This window comes from Lepisosteus oculatus, chromosome 5, assembly GCF_040954835.1.
Source record: "Lepisosteus oculatus isolate fLepOcu1 chromosome 5, fLepOcu1.hap2, whole genome shotgun sequence".
In the NCBI taxonomy this organism is placed as follows: Eukaryota; Metazoa; Chordata; class Actinopteri; order Semionotiformes; family Lepisosteidae; genus Lepisosteus; species Lepisosteus oculatus.
The window spans coordinates 16,292,047-16,315,776 of record NC_090700.1 but is presented as its reverse complement, the minus strand read 5'-3'; the positions used below and the strand labels follow the sequence as shown (position 1 = coordinate 16,315,776).

Here is a 23,730-nt window from a genome sequence, read left to right as displayed (position 1 = left end):
GGAAGAGCCAGAGGATCGACAGTATTAGAATAAAAGGAGTGGACATGCAATGTCTGTGGGACGATAAATGTAGTGTTCACATGCCTTCCCCAAGTCTGCAGACATCTGACCACTGACAGGTGTCGCTGTTGGCAGGAAGCTTAGTATCCATACTAGACTCTGCATGAAGGATTTTTATGGAAGAGCCCACAAGCTGTTCATCTTTTCCTTGCAACTGTAAGTAGGCTGTCTTTCTTTTGAAAAGGTTTCTATTTTCTGCCTGGGTTTGATTGAAGGTTTATTGGCATATACCTCCATATTTTTACTAAATTAAAATTCTCATAAATAGTGTGAGCTAATAGGGTGGTTTCTGCCCCTGAGTATAAGGTTGAATGACAGTCTGATGCTTGTTATGGCTGGTATGTTTACCTTATATTATTAGCTTAGTAGGAGACAGCACCTAATTCAATCACACATTTTCAAAAACCTGAAATATTCATGTCTGTTTACCTTTTCCAAACATGCTGTTTGGTTATGAAACAAAAGGAACTGTCATTGTTTTTCAGAAGGAGTAGGTAATTTCTCATTGATCCACACTACTTAGGTGAGAAAAGCTTCAGTTGAACACCATCTTGTGGGAACATTTTAAATGGAAAAAAATGTGGAACCAGAGGAGAAGTCTATTTCGGGTTGAGAGTTAAAACATTGAGCATTGATGCTCATGTAGCTGGTTTTATTTTCTCCCCTCATCTATTATTGCTGTTCCAACTCTTGTCTGTGCTGCCTTCTCTCACAGGGTCTTTTATTGTGAGAAATGAGAGAGAAAGAGAGAGGCCTTTGCTCAGTTGTCATAGAAACGGTGTTTATTTACAGAATGATCTCATCTTGCCTGTGTCGCAGTGAAATAACACCCCTTGGATCAGCCTACTTTGAACAGGCATCCTTTCAGTTTGGATTGCAGTTGGCCTTTTTCTGGAAACTTAAATGGGCCACAGTTGAAAGTGATGCTTGCTGAAGAGAAAGACAGACGTGTTCTCATTTAACACAAGTTCACATTTTCCAGGATCTTTTTAAAGCTGAAGCTCAGTATATTCTTGCCTAAGTGTCATTCTTGCATAACAAAACCATTAGCTTGAGTCAAAAGTGTAAGCTAAATTAAAATAGATGCTAGTTTACTGTGAAGAGTGCCTTTTGTAATTACTTTGTTGCTTTCTAACTACACTCACTCAGTTGAAGGTCTAGATCATCTTTAAGGTGAACAGGCAAAGCAACCAAATATGAAGAATCATTACTTGCTGGCTGATGTTTAGAGAACATAAAATCATTCTGTATCAAATCTTCCTTAAGTGGAATATTAAAGTCCTTTACCATTAGCCTTTAAGACATTTGAGTTGCAGTCAAACTAAGAAGGGATGTATTCTATAACAGCTGCTTTATAAAACATTAACATGTACTGTAGTGTCACTGTCTTGAAGTCACTAACTTCTCTATTTGTGCTTTTGGGAGGATTTGTACATACTGTAGTTGTTTTATTAACGAGCGAAGACTAAATTGGATTGCCACATGCTATTTATTACTTGGAAAGTTAACATAGTTTGAAGCTTGGTATTCCATCTGCTTTTGAAAAACACTGTTGTAAAGAACTTATTAGAAACAACGTATGCTTCAGATCATTCAGAAAATGAAATAAGTATATATAAATCTTGGAGCACGTTTTGGAAGCAAATTTCCTGAAGATTATGCTGAGGAATTTCTAGGTCTTCTGTGTCATGACAAGAAAGGTAGGCTGCAATACATATTGTGAAATTATTTACAGTACTATGGCTGTAGTAATTATTTTAAGTATTTTCCTGTGGTCAGCCAAACTGTTAATCTACGGCAAATGAGACCTTAAAAAGCAAGATAGAATGTAAGGATCCTCTCCATTTGACTACATTAACATGAAACATTTCCTTTCCAAACCTCTGTTTCTGATATTCCATGATCCTGAATATTTTTTCCAGCATCTTCCCACTTCTATGCATCTCAGTTAGTTTGAGCTATGTATTACAGTCTACAGTATATCTCACGGGCTCTTAAAGAACTCTCCTTCATGTAGTTCTGCATTAAGGGAGTCGGAACATATGTCTGATCCTAAAAATAATCCAGTGCTGTTAGATACATTTGCATGAATGTATTTTACGATAACACAGGTCATTGTGTATTAAACTATGTGCGTACATGTACAACTTGCAGGAATGTTTGGTGAGAGGATATCCGAGAAACAACTGGTTCAGCACCCCAAGAGTTAAGAGTTTGGCCTTTAGTGCTCCACAGCACTACAATAGCTTGTTTTTCACTGCTCGGCTGAATCTTGTTAAGAGCCTCTCCACCCCGGAGCAGGAATAAAATGACTAAGGGATCTGTGAGTGTGAAGGGGAAAAGGGGTTAGAAGACGACGAAACTACAGAGAGAGTAGGGAAAAACTTAGATCTGGTAGGATGGACAGTGCTCCATGAGATCAAAATTAAGAGGCACTGTGGACTATAGGGGCAAGAGTGAAGCAGCTTGAAAGCAGTAAAAACAAAAGTGGGGAAGATAACATACAGAATGGCTTCTTGGGGTAGAAGTGAGAGGAGTGACTGACCCATCGTGTTGTTCATGCCGGTGAGTAGTGTTCAAGTGTTAAAGGGGATGGGGGGTAAGGAGAGAGGTCAGAGGGCAAGGGAAGTAAGACTTAACTTTAGTGAAAGATGAATGTCAACCTGGCTGAAAGAGTTTTTCTTTGTTAGAGATATTTCAGTGTCTTCACAAGAGAAGGCCACTAAACTGACTGCTACATGGATTGAACTTTTACATTGACTTTTTTATCCATATTTTTGTAAAAAAAAATTGAAATATACAAATTATGCTACCCTAATAAAGGGCAAGAGGGCAATACAGTACATGGTTTTTAACTACAGGAAGCATTTCTGAGAAAAAGTTCTCTATCTTGAGGAAGGCATTTTGAAGGTACTGTACACATTATACTGTATTATACTGTTTTTTTCCCAAGAAACACAAAAGTAAACTAAATCAAATTATTTAAACTTAAGAACCATAATATATAAAATTGTCAAACATTTCAGAACACAGTGAACTTTGAGGTATTTGTGCAAAACAAGCATTACTGCTTTTGTTCATCTTCCACTCATTCGCTAGTACAGTAAAAAAATGCATTTGGTTCTGTATATTAAGGGAAATTGAAGATTTGGATGTGAAATATCCCATATTTAAATAGGGGAGATAAACGTACATGCAATTATCACCAAGGCATAATGAAAATACTTATGGTGAAAATCAGTAGTGTTTTAAGCTGGCTTTTAGTCCTGAAAGACTTTTATGTGTTTACTATTAACTGAATGCTGTTTATTTGAGACCTTTGATTATTTTGCGGCTTTTAACATACCTCCACTAGATGGCAGTATGAAAACACTTCCTTCGTAACAAACGTGACTTGGATGTTTTTCCGTTTAAACTTTTCACAGACTAAGGTTTATAGTGTAGTTTACTTAGGGGTAAATGGGGACTATGTATACAGGCAATTCTCTTATACAACTGAAGCAAATTGGATATTTAATTCATTTTTGTGGCATTTTGGTATGTGTTTATACATTTATAAAAGTGAGGTGTATTATAAAAGCACGTAGAATTATACAATAATATAAAAACTTTCACAGAAAGTCACTGTTTTTTTCAGACCACCAGGTTCCTGGTGCAAATGATCTGCCATGCAATTTGATCATTTTTTTTTTGTAGAAAAAAGAACAATAGTTTCAGATTGCCTTGAGATACATCTTTAAACATGTACTATACATGACACTGCTGTTAACATGTCTAAGATCTGATGCTACATGTTTCAATACCCTATAGTTTCTTTGTAGGAATATACTAGGAATATTAGTACCAGGAATGTAGTCTAAAGCGAATGCTATTTTTGCTGAAATAACCTTTCATGTCATTAGCTTTTAGAGCTGCTGACTAAAATAAAGGTCTCTTGGATGATCTGAAAATTCAGAAACTTGGAGACTGCAAATACAGTGGCTTTGACAATTGTTTTTATACCATCCTCTGCCACAAGATGTCGCCATGAAGAACTTGTCTGCTCAATGGTGAAGCAGTGCACTGTACATACAGTACTGTACACAGCAATTGAGTACGTTAACTTACTCCTGGAGCTAGAAGCAGTATAATTAAAAATATGAAATATAACATGTTTACTTCAGGAGCAAATATTTCTGTGACTAAAGGAAGATCATGATAGTAACACAAAATAGTTCAAGGAAATTAATATGCTGCATGAAATGTCATTATACTCTAATGCCTTATTCTTAAAGAAAGGCAGATACAAAAGATCATAGGTTTTAAAGCGTTCTCATCCATGCTGGGCAAATTGTTTTTTATGTGCATGGTAATATCTTCTTCATGGTCTCAAAGGTGTTCTGTTATTTAGGTTGCATATTACCCCCATTGGTGTGTGTGATTGAATTCACAAAGAAGAAGTATCAGGACAGTTCTTTCAGGAAAAAAGGTGATTGTAAAGTCTAGCTGGAAATAAGTACAGGATGGCTTGGTAAGTATGACTTTTCTTTTCTAAATGAATGTAATGTTGCTGGTTTCTTTATTCTCCAGGCTAGTCTAATCTAATCTGCCTTCAGATGACAAAGTATGCCTGACAGTTCAAGGAGCTATAGTCAGAATAAGATATACTGTACGCTCTTTATTGTAATTCCTGTGGAAAAGTAAATTCTATACCAACTGTAGTTTTACTTGTTATATATTTACTGGGCAAAATTAAGGAACACACTGCCAAGTTTCTTGCTGTACACAGAAGCCTCAGTTCTCTAGAACAGACCTTGGTTTATATTCTGCAAGGTTCTGGACTTTTAGTGGCCTAATCCAAATCCATTCTTTTATCAGAGCGTTTTCAATTGAGGCTGTGATGTGGATGATGGTGTGTGAATAGACTGAACTGTCTATTTCACCTCTTAAAAATAGGATGAAAATCTAGGGATTGTTCTGGCCAAGTAAGGTGAAGAAAGGTCTGTCTCTTGTTTGTCAAGCCTACCTGACAGGTACAATAGGACAGCTTTAGATCATTAGGTAATAGTTTCACAGGGGCTTAATGGTATTTTGACTGAGGGCAAGTTCTTTAATGCTCTGTCCTGGAGTAACGGAATTATAAGCACATCACTGTCAACTTTCTTTCATCTGTGGGTAGCCCTTTTTTAAAAATCAGAAATGTGCAAACCTGAAGCAAAACTAAATTGAGATTGTTTCCCTGTACACATTTGGATTCAATTCACATAGTCATTAAATACAATCTGTGGAATATTTAGGCTCTTATTTTGTATTTCTTATTTATTTTTATTTCTTTGAGGATAACGTGAACAATGCACAATGTATTGATTTTGCTGCACAGAGTAGCATTGCCCTACAGCGGTAAATTATACTGATGGCTAAACAGTATGTTACACTAAATGTAATCTCAATGCCTGTTTGTGTAGGCCTCCATCCATGTGAGTTCTCCAGACACATATTAGCTCTGTTGCAGTCACTGTTCTTCTTAAGCTATATTTGAGCTAATTTACAGTACTTTCTTAATAAACAGCAAAAAAGTCAATTTAATTCTCCTTTTAATGGTCTTTGAAACATCTCCTGCTTTAGAGCCAGTTTTTCAGAATCTGAGCCGTAGGTGGAGATTGTAAGCTAACTGTCCAGATAATGACGCAAGCAGTCTATTCCTGCCAACTGCTGAAATAACATTTTATCCAACAAAATATTTTGTCCTAATTAAGACTGGAAACTGATTTCAAAGTTACGTCTTTTGTAAAAATGAAATCATTAAAAAAATATGGATTATATAATGTTAGCACAATATTTAAGGGGGGAAAAATGAACTTTAAGGGTTATAAAAGGCAAGTGTCTCAAAACAATTTTGGTACCAGTATTTTCCCTTGCCTTTTCAAACACAACAGTTATGTGCAGTGCCTTTGTGATATCTTAAAAAATGTTCAGTTTATCACTCAGTAATTTTTTTCTACATTGTATGTTGCTATTTAACTTGGCAGGATCTAAGTAAAAATAAGCAGCTCTTTGCTTTAAGAGAAAGTTATTTAGCTTATTTTACTGTTTGAGGCAAGTCTAAAGCATGTTTTTATACCCACTCTTGTGATTTTTATTTGCTTGATACATTTAACAAAACATTTTTAAAAAGTGACCTTATCAAAACATTTTGAAAATGAGTTACACAAAAGTGGGGATTTATTGACATTATTGAAAATCATGATTTTACGACCGTTCTGATGCTCATGCAAGTTGTCTGTCTCTGTAGACTTGATTTTTCCTTATTTATATTTCAGAAAGTTAAAAATGTTGTTTTTTAAATCTTATTCTTTTGCCCAAGAGTAAAAATTTAGTAGTTAAAAAAAATAAAACACTTTATACATAAACTTTTTAATTCTTACTACTATTTCTGCTCTTTTTGTCATCATTCAGATGATGCATTTTGGAAGACACTATTATCCAAGACATTAGTGTTATCTGTGCACCAGTAGCCTCTGCTGCTGAGTTGCTTAAAACAATTATGGAACTAATGCAAGGAGTCTTATAATGAGTCAGGAACACCCTGTTAACCATTAACCAGTAGATCACCCCATACAGCAAGAAAATAATGAAAAATTGGCTAGGATTTTAAAATGCTTTTGAGGAAATAGTAACAAGTGTTATCTGCTTGAACACATTGAATCTGTGCCACTTTTCTGTTCATTCAGTGTAAGTTTAAGTAGCATTTGTGAGTTTGCTTTATTTCATCTATAGATAGCCCATAGCTTTGTAGGTTTACATTTCTAACCTCGAAAACAGTAATTTTTCTTCCATAGAATGCAGGCACACTTTTAGAAGTTGTGTGGGAGAGCAAAAGAAAATTTTAGAGTGTTTAAATGTTGAACTTTTTGAAAGTGAGAGATGATATTGGCTGACAACCCTTGTTGTCTAATGTGTAGGCAGTACTGAAGTTGAGCCATGCATGAACTCTGTGGGAAGAGAACTTTCTCAATTGCAAGGTCTAATTCCAAAGCTGTGTTATTGTCTTTAAAGATTAGCCTTTGTAATGCTGCTTTGCTTTGTGTTTCTTAGTCCTGCTACACAAGATGCTGAATTTACTCTGCAGTTAAAAAGAGATTTGTAAGAAAGGAACAAGGTTAGAAGATGCACCTTCTTTTATTTCCAAATTGTGAGACTAATGTTTTTGCTTGGAACAACTGAGCATGTGTGAATCAGGAATTTCAGCTTTTAGAGGCTGTGAAGATCAGAGCATGATTCCTAAAAGAGAGATTTATATAGAAAAGTGGTATCTCAATCTGGCCTGATTTGTTCTGTGCTATGCAGAATAATATGAACTCTTCTAAAAAAATACAGCAAATTACTGCTTCTTTTGAAACCTGTTTTACGATGTAGCAAAAAAGCTTTAAAAAATTGGTAGAGCCATCAAAAAAAGGTTTTTATAAGGTGATTTCTTTTGCTAAGACAAGTACGATTATAGCTGAAAATGAAATGCAAAAATCGAAATCTTATTTGAGAATCGGTGTATTCTAAGGAACCATTCCGTGGTGCTTTCAAAATTGTCCACCCTTGTTGCCAAGAAACAGGTGCAACAAAGCCTAAACCACTTTGTTCTACTCTTGGTTTGTATTTGTGAATGTGCATTTACTGCTAAAGTTACTGGCTTTGTGAAAGATACTCTTGAGACAAGCAGAAAGGGGGAAAAAAGCATCAGGCTGAAGGGACTACCATCTGGACTCCAGTGTGCTGGATGCAGTCTCCATGGCAACCTCATCCTCTTGCAATAAAATCCTGAGATGATGGTTTCTGAGAACCCTCCCCTCCTCCCCATCACCACCCTCAGCACAGCCTCATTTCCACCCACACCCCTCCCTCTCTTTCTCTTTCTCTGAGCTTTATGGAAGTGCTTAATAAATGATGAATGAAATACAAATGGGCATCTGGAAGGCAGGATAACAGACGCTTTTTACTGGGGAAAAGAAAAAAAAATTCCTTCAGAAAATTCTGAGTTTAATTTTAATTTCTATAAAACACATGCACATTGACTATAGAACAACCCCCTTCCTCTTGACTCCATTTTCTCTCTCTCCCTCTCTCTGTCTCTCGCCTGTTCAAATATGTATGTCCCAGTTGGACTCCCTGCCCCTTTTTTCATGTCTCCTTGCTCTCTCACCCTTTCATTGGACTATCTGTGCATATTAATTAGCACCTTCCACTATGGGACTGGCTAGCCCTGCCAGAAAAAGGGAATTACATACCATCCTTCCTTGAAAACACTGCAGATTTTTTTTTGTTGTTGTCATAGTCTTAAATAACACAAGCAGTGAATCCTGTTTTCTTCCAGCTCTCAAATTCTGTCTTCAATTCAGAGTTTTACAAATCACTTTCTACTGTCCACAGAACCCTTTTGCACAAAGCCAGGCACAGAAGCAGGCAGGCAGTGAGGAAGTGGTGCCTTTCTATCTTTTACAGTTACAGATATTTGGGGGCTGCAGAATTTAACTCCACTGCAGCACCAAGACTACAGCCCAGTGGCATAAGCAATATTGAGGATGCACCGAGCTATACTCCTCTCATTTCTCCTGCATCTGGCTTACGGATTTGGATTGGATACCAACCGTCCTCCCTCCCCAGTGTGACCAATATGCACACGTTCTCACTCGCGCGCACACGCAGTCTCACACATACACACACCCTGCTCTCCACAGCTCCCTCGCTCTTTCATTCCAGCCTGTCGCCTCGGCGGGGTTTTGTCTTTTGGGATGCGAAGTTCAGGACAATGGCCGGCCTGCCCTGCTTTCTAGGATGCTGACACTGTGTTAACCGTTTGGAATCTGATGTGAGTACTTAAATCCTGCCTTTTTTGTTCTCCCTTTGGACAAACTGTTTAGTCAATTATTACTAAACGAGCATGATTAATAATTTAGTGCAGCGTCTCGGCAGGCTTAACTGGCAGCTGTGCTTCAGAGAATCATTGAGGGCTGCAATTCAGAATCATTTGGTTCTAATGCCATTTTCTTGAGAGCTGCCTTTTTTTTAAAACGTGTTACTGTACGTGGACATCTTTCCATTTCTCCCTCCATCTATTGCTTTTCTCCTTGACCTTGCTTCTTAAGCCTACAAATGTTGACCTCTTGACTGAATGTGAACTTTATATGTTCTAAGGACTGGACAGTGCATTGTCATTTAGTGGCTGGAAGCTACAGTGGTGACAATTTACATTCGGGCAACTGGGGAATGTACGTTTTTAGAATTAGCCAAAGAAGCATTGTTTTGTATTTGTTAATTGGCTGAAAATGTTTCATTCATCAGAAAGTGTTACCTTTCTTGTCTCATTTGAATCGATCTTTCAGATTTCTGCCATCATCCATTATTATTTGTCCTTAGAGGTATCAAAAGTGACCTTATGTTTTTTTTTTTCTCCCAAAATGGCAAAACAATTCGTCAGCATTGCAGGCACCCACACTCATCCCCTTTCCTATCACGTACAGAGACAATGCACACAATTGCATGCTTGTTTTGCATGTTCTCTGTGCAAATCCCTAAGCCTAATTGCTGGACTCAAGAAACGGACTTTCAAATAGGCAACATAAGTTTGGCAGTGCAACATAGCCTGCAGCTGCATAAAATAACTGGTTTTCCACAGTTTTGAAATCCTGCAATGTCTGTTCCAAATAACAAGCACGTTTCATGAAGAAAGCACTCGAGTTAAGACGAGCTGTATAAGAACCTAACAGCTTGTGTGTGCTTTTCGATTAGATCTAACACAGCTGTGTATCTTAGTTAGCAATGCGGTATTACACTACAGAAGCCATCGTGGCCTTGATTTTTTTTCTTCTTCACAGTGACAGCATTTTTAAAGTAAAACCTAATTTTAGTTTTTTTTAACAGTTCGTATTTTTGCAATACAAGATCTGATTATTACGGGCCTGTCATGTGTTAGAATTGCAACTCTGCATCTATTTGCAAAGTGCGTTTTTAAAAGCTGCCCAGATCAACCAGTTCCCTGTGCAAAGGAACACAATGGCATGCAAGGTTGCGTGTCATGGGATCTTACCTAATGACTGTGTCAGGGTTGTGGTGATGATGTGGTTCTCATTTTGATTTTAAAGAGCAGGAGTGGTTAGGGACGTAACAGGATTGTCAGGATAGGGAACAAAAGCTTAGATAACCATACTGGGATGCAGCATGGAATCGGAGATGCTCTCTGCAATGAACCTGCAGCTGAAGACATTCTGATTTCTGTTGATTTGGCCTGATTGTATTGCAGAGCTGTAGGTGAGCTAGGGGCAGAACAGACAGCATTGCGTCAATGGGTGTGCTGTGTTCACAGAGTATGATGTGCAGCATATCTGATGCATAGTTCCTAATAATTACAATTGTACCTGGTGCTGCATTCAATATGTGCATCTTTGCAATCAAGTTTGAGGCGTTGCGATCTTAGAGAATCTTGGCCAAATGAAATACATTTACTGTTTGACTGCTTCTTCCATTGTGGAACGAAGGTTATTTTGATTCTCATAACTGGACTTTAGGCTTGTAGCACCTATGCTACGATGAATAATGCAGATTGCTCACACATTTCAATGGCTCAGCCTTTTAGGTTTTTAATATGAGCATACACCCCTTCCTTCTATAGGCTGATAATCAGTCCAGATCACTAAACTGGTAAACTATCTTTGCATATTAATGTAAAATGTAAGGTCAAAAGTCAAATTAGAAAAAAAGATAATGATATTAGAGACCTAATAGCTGCCTTATTGTGAATGAATAATCTTAAAAGGAGTTCTGAGGGAGGATAACATTGCAGTATGGATTGCAGCACCTATGTTGCTGCTACATGGCTCAGTAGAGATGTTTATCTCTTTTCTGTTGATTCTTTATCAAAAGATGATAAATTAGTTGTGAGAAGAATTCATTGGAAGAATAATATTTAAGATACATGTGAGTTAAGTTCAAATTTATTTCCTAGGTTTTTGCATATATTTTATCAAATATTGAAGCAAATAAATTTGCCAAATGTGGCTTTTTTGATGCATACACGGTTTAAACGTCTATTTTTTGTCTTTCCAATCAGGAATAAACTCTCAAAAACCCTGTAGGTGTATAACTGTTTGAGGAATGTGAGTCTCTTTGGATTGGCATGTGCACTATCTAAGTGGTGTTGGATTTTCAGAGTGAAGGACTGGATCAATCAGAACGTGATGGAATGTGATCCACTTACTGAATAAAACTGAGGCTATGTGAGAGATGAGTGTTGAACCCTAGAAAGCCGAGTTTTACGGGTGGAATTACAGGGGATTTCTGAGAGCTGCATCTGCATTGTCTGTACCATCCCACGCAGTTCTAAGGTATTCCTTGATATTGCATCATTTATATAAGTCTTTATATACAAATGCTCATATACAAGGCTCAAGATAATGAAGGAGGATTGTTAGCAAACTAATAGGTGCTGTTGCTACAGTGGCCTGAATAGTTACAACTTTTATTCCTCAAGGCATACTGTACCCTTTTCTAAGTCTAAGGTCCTTGGAGTGTTGAAAGGCTGCAGTTATTTATGTTTTGTCTGTTAATGCCCGTTTACCACTTAGTACTTGAAATGATTAAAAAATGTGATTCGGATGTCTTTGCATATCCCCTAGGTATCGCAAGCAATTGGTGCAGTCTGCACCCATTTAATTAGCAAAATGTGATTTAGAGAGCAGCAATTGTTGATGATGACTGCATGATGTAAAAAAATAAATCTTGCATTTTGCTGCAGACTGTGAATCAAGCACTCATCAAGTAATTTGCAAAATGAGGTCTGGAAAGAAGCTTTCATTTCTGTTAATGCTGGTGCTCTGTCAGGGAGACTTTAAATCTCCACATTACAGAGAAGTGAACCTGAACCAAACGTAAACCCTTTATCCATCTTATCAATACACACTGTATGAAACGGGTTGAAGGAGCCAAGTGGGGATATGAGAGGAGAACAAATCACATAAGCAAGAAATGCCGTTCACGGTAGCTCGATCCTATTGAGGCTTCAAAAGCGTCATGCTCTTGGTTAAGCCAAGCCAAAGTTCTGGAAACTTCATATCCGTCAAATGATTTGTTTAGGTTGGTTTTCTGTTTTCTTTTGTGCAGGAGGTACCAGAACCTGTAGCTCAGAAGATCTGAAATGGTTCAGTTTAGTGTTAGGGGCCTTATTTGCTTCTTCAAAAATGTGAAAATGCCAAGTACTCTTTGGTGCTAAATGCTGCAGGAGCAGACTGGGCAGGCAATGGAAATTCTAGAGTAGAAGACCCCACATGTCAGCACAGCACTACCAGGGTTTTATTCATGTTCTGCCGCTAAAGTGCAGACTCACGTTTTGCCAAATTGGCAGTTTTAACAAGGGCAGACTTCATGAGAGATTGACATAATGAATGCAGGCTGCTGGACTGATGGTACTGTACCAGTACCGGGAAGTGAAAGACAGAGTACAGTATGTCTGAGGCCTGTTTTAATGAGCATGCTGTCTGACAAGCACTGAGGCTGCACAGCAGTAATATTTCATACTGAAATAGGTCTTTGAAAGATGATGAAACTAGAAGGTCAAGTTTATATATATATGTATGTGTACCCTTTATTAAACAGGAAAACTGTTTTTTGGAGGGCTTCTCTTTTGAGCCTTGCAAAACTACTGCAGGAGGATTTTAAGATTATCAGTGTTGACCTCAAAGCTTGCTTAAATCAGTAATCATGACTACTGTGATGGGGCATATGCCTAATTTTGTCATCATCTGCCACTAAAGACGGCTTAAATCTGACTTCCGTCAGTGGGGGAAAAAGCAACTGGTAATGGTTAATTTGTCATAGGGTTTTTAATTGTGTTACTGTTGAAAAGTCTATAGATGCCTTTCTGCTGATTGCTGAAGCAATTTCTGTTCCGACTGAGTCATCAGTCAATGGTGTGTGAGCAGTTAAGCATTGTTACAAGAAGGGTAATTCCCTTCTTGGTCAGAGATTCACGCAGTACTATGCCCATGATAACATGCATCTTGCATTATTTTATGTCCTAATCACATTGTGATACAGTACCTGGCAAGGCCTCCCTGCAATGATCATTGTAAATTATTTTAGTTAAGAAACATAACTGATTTATTCTGTTTGTTGTCTTACTTAATAGGTTCATTTGATTGTGACACAGCATGTACATGCCGAGATATCTTTATCTCCTTATTTGAAAATCTCTGTTAAACCTGAATCTGTTGACTTGAGTGGCCTGTTGTGTAATGTTCTATTTTGGTTGCCAAAGTGGCCTCTTCCTCTGTTCTCTTGATGGAATTGCCTAGAAAGAAGGTGGTTATACCAGGAAGAGACAGACCAGGTGAGTGTACAAAATTGGATTTGATATTTTCCCCTACCGAAACCTTGCCATACCTGGAAATAATCAGTACCAGAGGTAGTTCAGGCCAGTACAATTGATGAGGGGGGTGATCAGTTCCCTTATTCATGAAGTGCACAATTAAGAGCAGCCATTTAACCCACTGGAATCAACCATAGAGTTGTGTGATGGTCACCATGGCACCAACAGGCATGTTACCATATCGCTTATCTACACTGGCTGATAAGTCTTACAAAAATGTAAAGCAAAATCTTAACATAAAGAACATTACTTCAAACCTTTCCAGTTAAGTCTTTACAGATGTTTATAGATAATAATGCTAATTTATTTTGTCTTTTGACTGTAACTGCATTAATGTGTAAATCAAGCAAAAAATTTGGTTGTATGCAAATCCTGTGCTGGAGTGCATTGGGAGGTATTTAACTATGCCTGAGCTTAGATCTAAAAGGTCGATGTCTGAATGGATCAGTTTTCCTTCATTACACCACTGCTGGGGGTGAGAAGGTGAGAAGATATTTGGTGATTGTCTTTTCTAACCTACGATTTTTTTGTGTCCTTCACTGTAAGATTTAATTTTTAAAAATGATACAGTTTATTATCTTGGTTTAAGAAGCTAATTTTTTATCTTCTAAACACAATAAGGAACATCCTGAAGATTGTGTATTTTAATAGGGTTCCAAGTAATTATGCTTTTATAATATTTTATGAAACTATAACTGACCTATTGATACATTAGTGCCTCAGGTCTAAACTTAAATTATACAGTAACTATAAATCTTCAAATTCTTTTTTTCTACAAATGGGTATCTGAAAGCCTGTCATATTGCAGACAACAATCATTTTCTTATACATTGAATTTCTGCTGTCAGTGAAGTCCTTTAGTTTGACAATGTCTTAAAGCATAGAGAGAGTAATAGTTAAAAATCAACAGATTTATTCATGTATAGATTTTTGATGTCGTGGGAGCCATAAATGTACCAGAGTGCCTTACAAAAAAAATCTGAGTAGGGGTGTTTGTTATTGAATTTATATCTGTAAATGTGGATCTTGCCTCAATGCTCTTGTGAGATAACTGGGCATTTTAATGAGAAAATTGAAGACATGGTGAAGTAGCATTTTTTGGAGTTTCAGAAATAGATCATATAAAAAGTTATTGCAGCTTTTATTTTTTTTATCTCAAATGACACCATTAAGGTCCTAGAGTCTAAACAAAGAAATGGACAATTGCAATCTGTCGGTCTAGTATCATTACATACTGTATATCTTACTGTAGAGTGCTCCACTTACTGCTTTCCTGTACTGCTACGACATGACTTTACCCAATTAGAGCATTCAACTTCATACGTCACAACCTGGAATCTCCAAGGGTTTGTATGTAACTACCCAGCTGTTGACGAGACAATTCTTACTACGCCAAAGATTTAAAAAAAATAAAAGCATAATTGACTAAAAACGTATCCTTTGAATGCAGCAGAAGCACCCTACACAGCAGTCTTTCTTTAATTCACCTTGACTAACAGTATTTTCAGTTCCTTTCTGCCTTTCTAGGCAGAAGTGTATTGGGTTGTCATACATGATTTAATTTCATCTGCTTTGGTACAATGTTGGATATTTTAGCTGTTTTTCTGTTTGGTCCTGTCAATTTTCTGTCGGCTTTTCTAGGAATGGTTCGACTTGAGTAGACATATCCCTCTTATATAGAAACGTTGTTCCCAAAATCCCATGGTAGGGAAATGGATTTCTCTGCCTCTGCAGGATTCAAATGATAAAGTGGCAATTCTATGTACCTTAAAAACAACAAACGTATACAAAAAAAAAACAAAATATGAGCTATATTCTAATATAACTCACTAAGGCAGAGACATCCTGTGGCTGTCTCCCAGGATGTTCTACTTTATCCCCAAGCCTTCCACATTGCTTCACATTAAAAGTTAAAATCTGATTCTTTGAGGCCATGAAAACTCATCAGGTACCATGTAGTCAGATTCACTCAGGAAGAGGCTTTAGTGTAAACTTGTGGGCATCACTCCTTATTTATTGGATAAAGCAGGCCGCAACATGGCTCTTCTTGGCAAGCATGCCGATACAGATGGTGGCCTAAAAATATGTTAATAACATACAGTACAGCAGTTCATATTAACATAAAGTGTGGATAGCAAAAGCGAAGGCAAAGCGCTTGTTTTGAGGGAGAGCAAATGGTCACAAGCACCATGCCCTAAAACCAAATAAGGTGGTGGACATGTTTTGATAATTATTTTTTTCTTGGAGCTTGATGTAAAAAGTATTGGAATATTTCAATAATATTTTATAGGGTTTTCTGTCCCAGGGGCATTCTGTATGTCTGGATAGGTCTGGATCTTGCGATGGTAGATGAAAAAATGTTTTATTTTCTCAGTTTCTCAGAGCTGGTGCTGCAGGTTATATGGGCTTCATAAACACTAGGAAACATCTGCTGGAGGCTATTTAATCCTCTTGATTCAGGTAGCCACAATATTAGACAATTAGCAACAATTTCTGTGAAGTAAACCAATGGGTGCCTTTAATTTTGATTAAAAAATGGGATTGCTTGGAATGTGCCATAAAATCATGAGGGTGTGCAAGATTTCAGGGAGGACTTGATGAAAATTGGATTATAATGTCCAAATCCAATGACAAAAATGTAGTGTGCTGTTGATGCAAAATTACTGAATTCCATCCTATACATACAGCTGAACTCATTCCTGTATGAATGAGACTGGCCTGATGCCTGCTGTATATGACTAACTTGAAAGAGATGAGACCTCTCTGTAGAGCTACCATCTTTGAGAAACCTTTAGAAAAGTCTTTTAATGCTTCAAACTTTCTTTTGTACAGGAAGGAACCTTATATTGTAGTGCACTGATTGAAAAATGATAGTGTTTCTGCTGACAAATTGAGAAGAGAGAAATAACATTTTTTTTCAGTACTGTAGGTACAGTTCGTAACAAAAGAAAAGCAAGTTACCTTGTACAGTGTGTCTTAATTCTGTTTAAGCTAATCCACTATTTCTAACAAACTGGTTTGCACAAGTGGATGACAATTTCAAACCCAAAAATAAAATGTGTTTTTGAGAGAAATTATGGTATCGGTATTTGCCAATCTGTGAATTGCATTTAACTTGCATAAGTACTAAAACCACTTATATTTTCAAGGTTATATCTGTGAGCTTTAACTCATTTTAACTCACTTTAACTCAGCATTTCTATGGATTAAGCCAGTTAGTTTCTACAATGCAAATACAAAATTTAACTATTAACATTAAATGTGTTAATCTGCATAATTTATGATTCCACCTTCTTTTCAGTATATTTCCAGTCAATCTTAGTCCTGTAAATGTTTTGCTATTTTTTCCCCTGTTTTACCTAACATTTTTCTTACCTCAAAATATTTTCTTTAAGTGCAGATGCATTTCTTAAAATGTCATTCAGTTTAGTCTATTTTTTTACCTTGTACTAATTAGTGAAACATATATTTCAGTTATCTTAGTAGTTAGACATATTCCAAAAGACCATTTCATTTCAAAATCAAAATTGTAGTAATCATCATTCTTTCTGCAGTTACCATGGAAGTGTCTTTTTGTTAATCAAATGAAATATGAAAAAACTCCTGGATTTGGACAACAGTATTGCACATTTTAATAATGAAATTGAGAATAAAACCAACAGTGAAGCAAGGAAAACTTGCAAAGCTTTTTTTTTAATACAAGACTAATAACATTAGAACTGCAGATTATTTTGGTAAGGACTTCTAAAATAACATGCAGCACATTTTAAACCTGTAAATATTTATAAATGCAAGGCAATCGTAAAAGTATTTCTTGCATAATACTAAACTCACATAGTCTTTGGTGACTGTGCTTGAAGCTTAGAATGATAAATAGCAATTTAGTGGTCTCTAAGATGTTTGCATTTTTAAACTTTATTTCACTGACTTTATTAGGAAGACATGAACTTGTGTATACATTCTTTATCTGAGGTCAGGCTTGTTGGTTGCTGTGTTTTTGGTTCTCATTCATTCTTAGAATGGCTTCACTGAACTGATGAAGGCTACACTGAACATAAAGAACAATTGGGTTTTGGGGGTCAACATTTAAAGCTGTTGGACTACTGTCAGGTGATTTACAATCTGTCCCTTTGCTGCTGTACAATGTTAATGCTTCAAACCACCTTTTAAAATGGTTTATGCTTCTTGTGCTTTTCTGATGTTTTAAAATCCATGCAGTCCAAAATGTTGTGCTTGTTCAAGAAAGTCTGTCAGATTACTGTAATTATAGTGATAATCATAACAGATGGTCAAATTTATCCCGATGGATTCCAGAATGGTTTAATGTAATTGGGAACTTCATCATTAACTGAAGTGCTATATCTTTTCCCACACACCTACATCAAGATTAAGATTAATCTACAATTAAGATTAAGATTCAATTAATAAGGAAACACCCTTCAGAAAATGTTATTACATTGTGAGCTGAACCACATTGAAAACAAAGCCTTTGAAATACACAGAAAAAATACAGTATGGTAGAAAGCAAACCTACTGTACGAAAGTAAGTTAATGACAGGTTTTTATTGTGATATAATGGAATGTAAACCGTTTGCAGAGCTACAAGACTCCCCAACACTATAATATACTAAAACTGTTATGTTTTCACTTGTTTCAAAGTTTTTAGGAGGATTTCCTGGCCCAACGTATGCTCTTTAATTCCCTCATTCAAATGAACTCTGTACCCTAGACTGGCACATTCCCACAGTTCACAGGGATTTGTAGGCCATGAAATTCACTGAGGTTTAACACCTTCAGCTAGGAGGCAGGTGTGCAATTATAAGACACACCCTGGAGTACTTTGTGATAGCTGTTACAGGTGCTTTAGTATTTGATGAATGTGAAGACTTTTAATGTTTAAATTAGAGTTAAACATTGATAAAGGGGAAGTAATTATTCTTAAGTAATTGGAAATATTGGTCTTAAAGGTAAATTCCAAGCAGTCATCCACAATCTTGTTTAGTAATTGTTTTTATGCCCTTTACATTTTTAATGCTTTAGTCATATGCTTTAATTCTCAGTAGGTTAATGATTTTTACTGATTTGCCTTATTACACAGTATGGAGTCAAAGCAGTTTACAATGAAGGGAATGATGCATTCTGAGACCTGGTGACCTTCCTGGTTATTTTTACTCTTCCAATGATGCAGTTATCCTAACCATTCCCACTTGGCTTGATCAGCCCCCTCCTCCATTTCACATTCACAATCCGGTGTGCTTTCAACCCCTCGGGCGGATCTCATTAAAGCTACCTAATGATTGAGGGGGATCAGCAGTTAGGCTTGTTAAAATGATCATGACAAGAATACCAGTGCAGTATTTCATGAAAAAGGTTGTTTCTTCAATACTTTTGTTTTTCTGAAGCCAGCGCCCGCATTGAATGTGTCACTGCCCTTCTCTTGAATTAATTCCACCATGACATGTTGCATATGAGAGTGGGCAGAATTCCTTTCACTTAAAAGAAAGAAAACAATGCAATCTGTTTTTAAGCATTTCAAAGATCACCAAGCCTGGTCCTGAAGAGTACCAGTCATGATTCACATTTGTTCATTCCAGCTATGTTTTCAACTATTTAATTCCACCAGTTATTAGCTTCACCTGTCAGTCTAGATATAGATCTTCAGTTATTTATTGAAAACATTCACAGTATAAAACCTGGTGGATTTGAGCTATCCAGTACAAGTATTGAGTACTAATGACCTATTAGGGTTTGTAGTCTTGGATGTGAGTCCAAGTATCCTTAACCTCAGGTTTGTAGAGTAATGTGGAATGCTGAAAGTGTTGGATTTAATCCACTTATATGACCCCTGTTGTTTCAGTTTGAATTTTTCATTGTGTGGTTAAACAATGATTTCACGTAACAGCTGCTTCAGAAAAAAAAATATTAATGTGATTAGCCAAGAAATAAACAGGGGAAGTAAATTGTTGTTACACCAGGTTGCAGATGAAGCATTGTGTAATGTTGATGCACTTCCATTGGTGTCTTAATTTAATTATCCCAATATCCCTCTAGGCCAGTAGTTCCTGGAGGAACAATGTGTCTGCTGGTTTTAATAGCAGCTGAGCTCTTTCAAGGCATTGATGATTTCAGTGATCAGCTTGCTTGTTTTTATTTAACTTGTTTCTTCAATACGCCCTAATCAAGGGTACTGTTTCCACCGGCATTATGCACCTTACATCCTGTTATTTCTGACTAAACAGCGCTTTAAAATTGATAAATATATAAAAAATGTATATACAAAAATGTATTTTTGAATAGGCACAGGTACAGCACTTTGTGTATCAGATGTTTCCAAATACATTACCTTCTCTAAAAAGCTTTCTAAATGTGAACCTCATCAGAATATGATGTTTGAGTTTGTCAATTTATAAATTGGAATAATAATATTTTTGTAAACAAATTTGCATTTACATTGTGTATAATAGTCGTGAGTTTTAGCTTCTGCTGATTGGGCCTGACACTACATTTTAAAGTGAGCACATAATAGTCAAAACCATGTGACTTAATAAGGTGAAGGCACTCATTGTTGTGTGTTTGCATTAAATTAAAATGACCAAATATATTTGATATAGAATCAATATTAATAATCATGATATAAAATACATGATATAATTAAGGAAACAACAGCACACTATTATGAGTATGCCCAGCTTGAGCAATGGTAAATGTCTAGTTGGTACTGGCATGATTGAAGGTAGTCAAATCTGTGATAGAAAATGTATGGCAAATAAGAAGTTCTGCCTCAATAGTCTGCAGATTCATCCAGAGAAGCCAGCAAATGAGAAAACGGATTGTTGCCACAGTAGTTCAGGACAATTGCATCTAAAGTATTTGATTCATCTGCTGAATCATTAAGAGTTTTATGATGAGAAAGGGAATCTCCTTTAACACAAAAAATGCCTTTTATGTGGATGAGGGCAACATTACTGCTACATTTCATTCTTGCAAACTGGAAACATTTTTTAGCAAGACAGTGCGAGATCCCACAGTGCAAGGTTTTCAACGGCACAACTTCAAAAACTAATCTTCAGGTTTGAAGTCTTGGATGTGAGTCCAAAAGGATATCAACCAGCGACAATTGTAACTGGCCAAACTTTGCTATATGACTGAAGCTGCAATAGGAAGAGTTCCTCTCTCCAATCTGCCAGGATTTTGTTAATGCTCAGGGAGAATATCCCCAGTACTGATTTTGTTACTTTAAACTGTTTTGTGCTGAAAATTAAGCTTGTTTACAATTTCTTTAAATTTGTTTGTTGACATGTATGTTTTGACCTGAGTGCTATACTGCCTTTGTTTATCAATATGTTCTTTATAGATCCTGTTACAGGCTAGGACATGAAGGCCTGCAGTACATTTATATTTTTTAAATAAAATTTAATTTAATGTCCTGCAATCTATTATTATATTGAGTAGTGTGCGTGCGCGTGTGTGTATATATATATACACACTGTATACCCATGTGGTTTTACTGGGAGCCTGAAGGCATATACTGTACTGTAGCTCATTCTGTGATTAAGCACTTGAAGACAAACTGCAGAATAATGAGTCAGAACCTGGAGCCCTACATCAACTCTGGCAATTCAAGTATGAAGCTTGTAAAAAGTTAGGAAATTTGTCTTAATAAAAAATTAATGGTAATGGAAAAGATTTGATTTAGTTCTATTACATTTGGGTTTCAAAGCAAATAAAACCTGCTGATTTGCTAAAAAAAAAAGTTAGGATAAGATTAACCAGGACAGCAGAAACCTGAAACCAGAATAGGTTTAATATGATATTAATAGGATTACAGACAAAGAAGAATATAGGGTAGTTAACGTTTAACTTTTAGTGATTTCTTAAAGTGCAGAAGAACCTTTTTGAAATACTGTAATTGTTTCAAAACCACTGGCAAAAAGGCATTATTTAACTTTCCTCATCATTCTGGTATTGAATTATAAAAAATGAAGTCTTGAGTTCTCCATATCCAGCATACTTCAACAAAATGTTAATTTCCCATTTTATGCTGACACTTAAATTTAAGGTGGTTCTTGAACTTTTAACAGTGATAAGTAGATTGATTTATAGGCTGTACATGTTGGAGACTTGTATCTTTTGTTTATCCTCAGCAACATAAACACATTTCCAATATAGGCCACTATGATTATCATTTAGAAACTCTGCATCTTGATTGAACACGGACTGGAAACGTTTGCACTGAATGCAAGAGTGTTCCATACATAGGGTGAGCAGACATCCCATAAATCACAGGAGAGTACTGTATTGAAGTTCTGTCCTGGGAATCCTCAGTTTTCGGAAGCATATTAGGCATTTGTCCCCTATTGAGAAATTGGTGAGGCCCATGCCAAGGAAATTGCAAAAAATGTGACGGGGAAGAAATACAACTCTTCCCCTGGCCCCTCAATTTTTTTTATGGAGATCCACTTCCCATTCTTCTGGCCAGCAAATAAAATCTAGTCTTTCATTCTCATATTTGGGAAATATGGTTATCCTTTCCACCTAGAATCCCTCTAGATGAACCTCACAAATTTTCTTGAAAAGTCAGACTGCTTTTTGGATTTAATTTTCTCCTGCTAGGATTCTGATTCTATGCAGATGGAATCTGGAGAAAAAAAACACCCAAAATATTTTGAATCGGAATGTTTATCAGACGGATGATGGCTCCTCTGTATCATATTCACTTACTTTGTTAAACATGTTGCTTAGCTTTCCAAATTTCCTTACTCATTTTATTATTTAATATGGTGATGGCCTTATCTATTAGCTATGCCAACATTTAAACACAGTAGTTTTGGCTTAGTTTTCTACCACCCAGTGCGTACACAGACACTAAATATTTATTTTATCCTCCTTCATATCATGCTAGGTATTTAACCAAAGACATTTCATTTTCCTCTCTAAAGAAGAATATACAGTATAGTACTTAAACAATTGTTGAATAGAAATACATTGTTAATGATCTAATTATTCACTTATTTACAAAACTTTTCTCAGATCTGTATTAATTTGTTATTCCAATGTTTAAGAGATACCACAGTTAAAGTAACTAATCTATATGTAAATGTTAAATTATCCGTGTAATTGAATCTGTTAAAAAAAAAAACAGCACAACAGATTTGTACCTAATCATATACAGTAAGCATTTTTATGTCAGAAATAATGCATGGTTTATTTATTTTTCCTGTTCACAGTACTTTTGTGATGAACACAACTGTCATGGCACTGTTATTTAAGCGATTCCATTAGTTTCAATTGTATTGTAATCCAAGCTCTTGGCCAAGACATCCAGTGCTGAAAGAGAGAATGTGTCTTTTTAAGATGATTTCAAGGCTTGTGAGCATTTCACAGAGGGGTGCTTGCTCATTCTCGTATGAAGCTTGTAGATACAGATTTCAAGATCTGAAACAATGCAAAAGGAGCATGAAGCACCTTGATTCTACTTACTATACCTGGAGAGGAAAAATTAAAGAATCAATTTAGCAATTCTGTTGTTTCTGTGCAAGCTGTAGCTATGGATGTTGAATTACATTATCACTTGTTACTGAAAATATGGACCCAATAGTCTTTGCTATTAATTATTGTGAGTTTTGTTCAATGCTCTATGCGATGTGAACTAGTATCCATGAGCTCTGCCAAACTGATTTCATTGTTTAACGTGCCTTGTTTGGAACCCACATTACTTGGCAGTTAAAAAAAGCTTTGGGGTAATATTAACTTATCAAGCTTATTTGATTGGTGAGGGATTAACAGATGTGAATATTACAAGTACACCCAATATTTGTATGTTACACCTTTGATAGTATACCTTTATTTTGACCAAAAGTTTCTTTGATATTCATTAACGGACAACCATTAGTTTCTCAAAATCTGTTTTTATATTTCCTATAGAGTTCAACAAATTTCTTGTATTTTTTTTTCTGTCCTGCAGGCAGTTTGGTCTCTTAAAAGTGGAATGTCCTCAGTGAAATTCAAATTTCAAAAAGCAGACAATGAAGAGATTGATGGATTTGACCTCTTTATGATGTCTGTTATAATTCCTGTAAGATCAGCTGAGTGTTAATGTTAAATTATAATACAGTCCTCATCTAATAATACCATTTTTTAAATGTATCTTTAAAAATCTCTTGAAACTCAAAGCAAAAGCCTGTCTTAAAATGAAAATTAATAAAAAGATAGCTGTCCCTTTACTTCATTTTTAAGCAGGTATTAAAATAAACTTGGGAATTCTGAGTCCTAAATATCAG

General features: G+C 36.2%; 1 protein-coding gene across 3 annotated transcripts in view; it reads left to right on the top strand.

The window, feature by feature from the left end:
• The first annotated feature begins 197 nt into the window (after positions 1 to 197).
• Positions 198 to 23,730, top strand: part of trim3b (tripartite motif containing 3b) — a 52,033-nt gene continuing 28,500 nt past the window's right edge. Inside the window, exons 1-2 of one of the 3 annotated variants that reach the window (XM_015341940.2) lie at positions 2,390 to 2,625; positions 4,451 to 4,570. The gene's annotated coding sequence lies outside the window, so the exon portion shown is untranslated. Of the gene's footprint in view, positions 217 to 2,389; positions 2,626 to 4,450; positions 4,571 to 8,713; positions 8,900 to 23,730 lie in introns of those variants that run through there. The other 2 variants (XM_069190175.1, XM_015341938.2) reach the window with 2 other exon arrangements.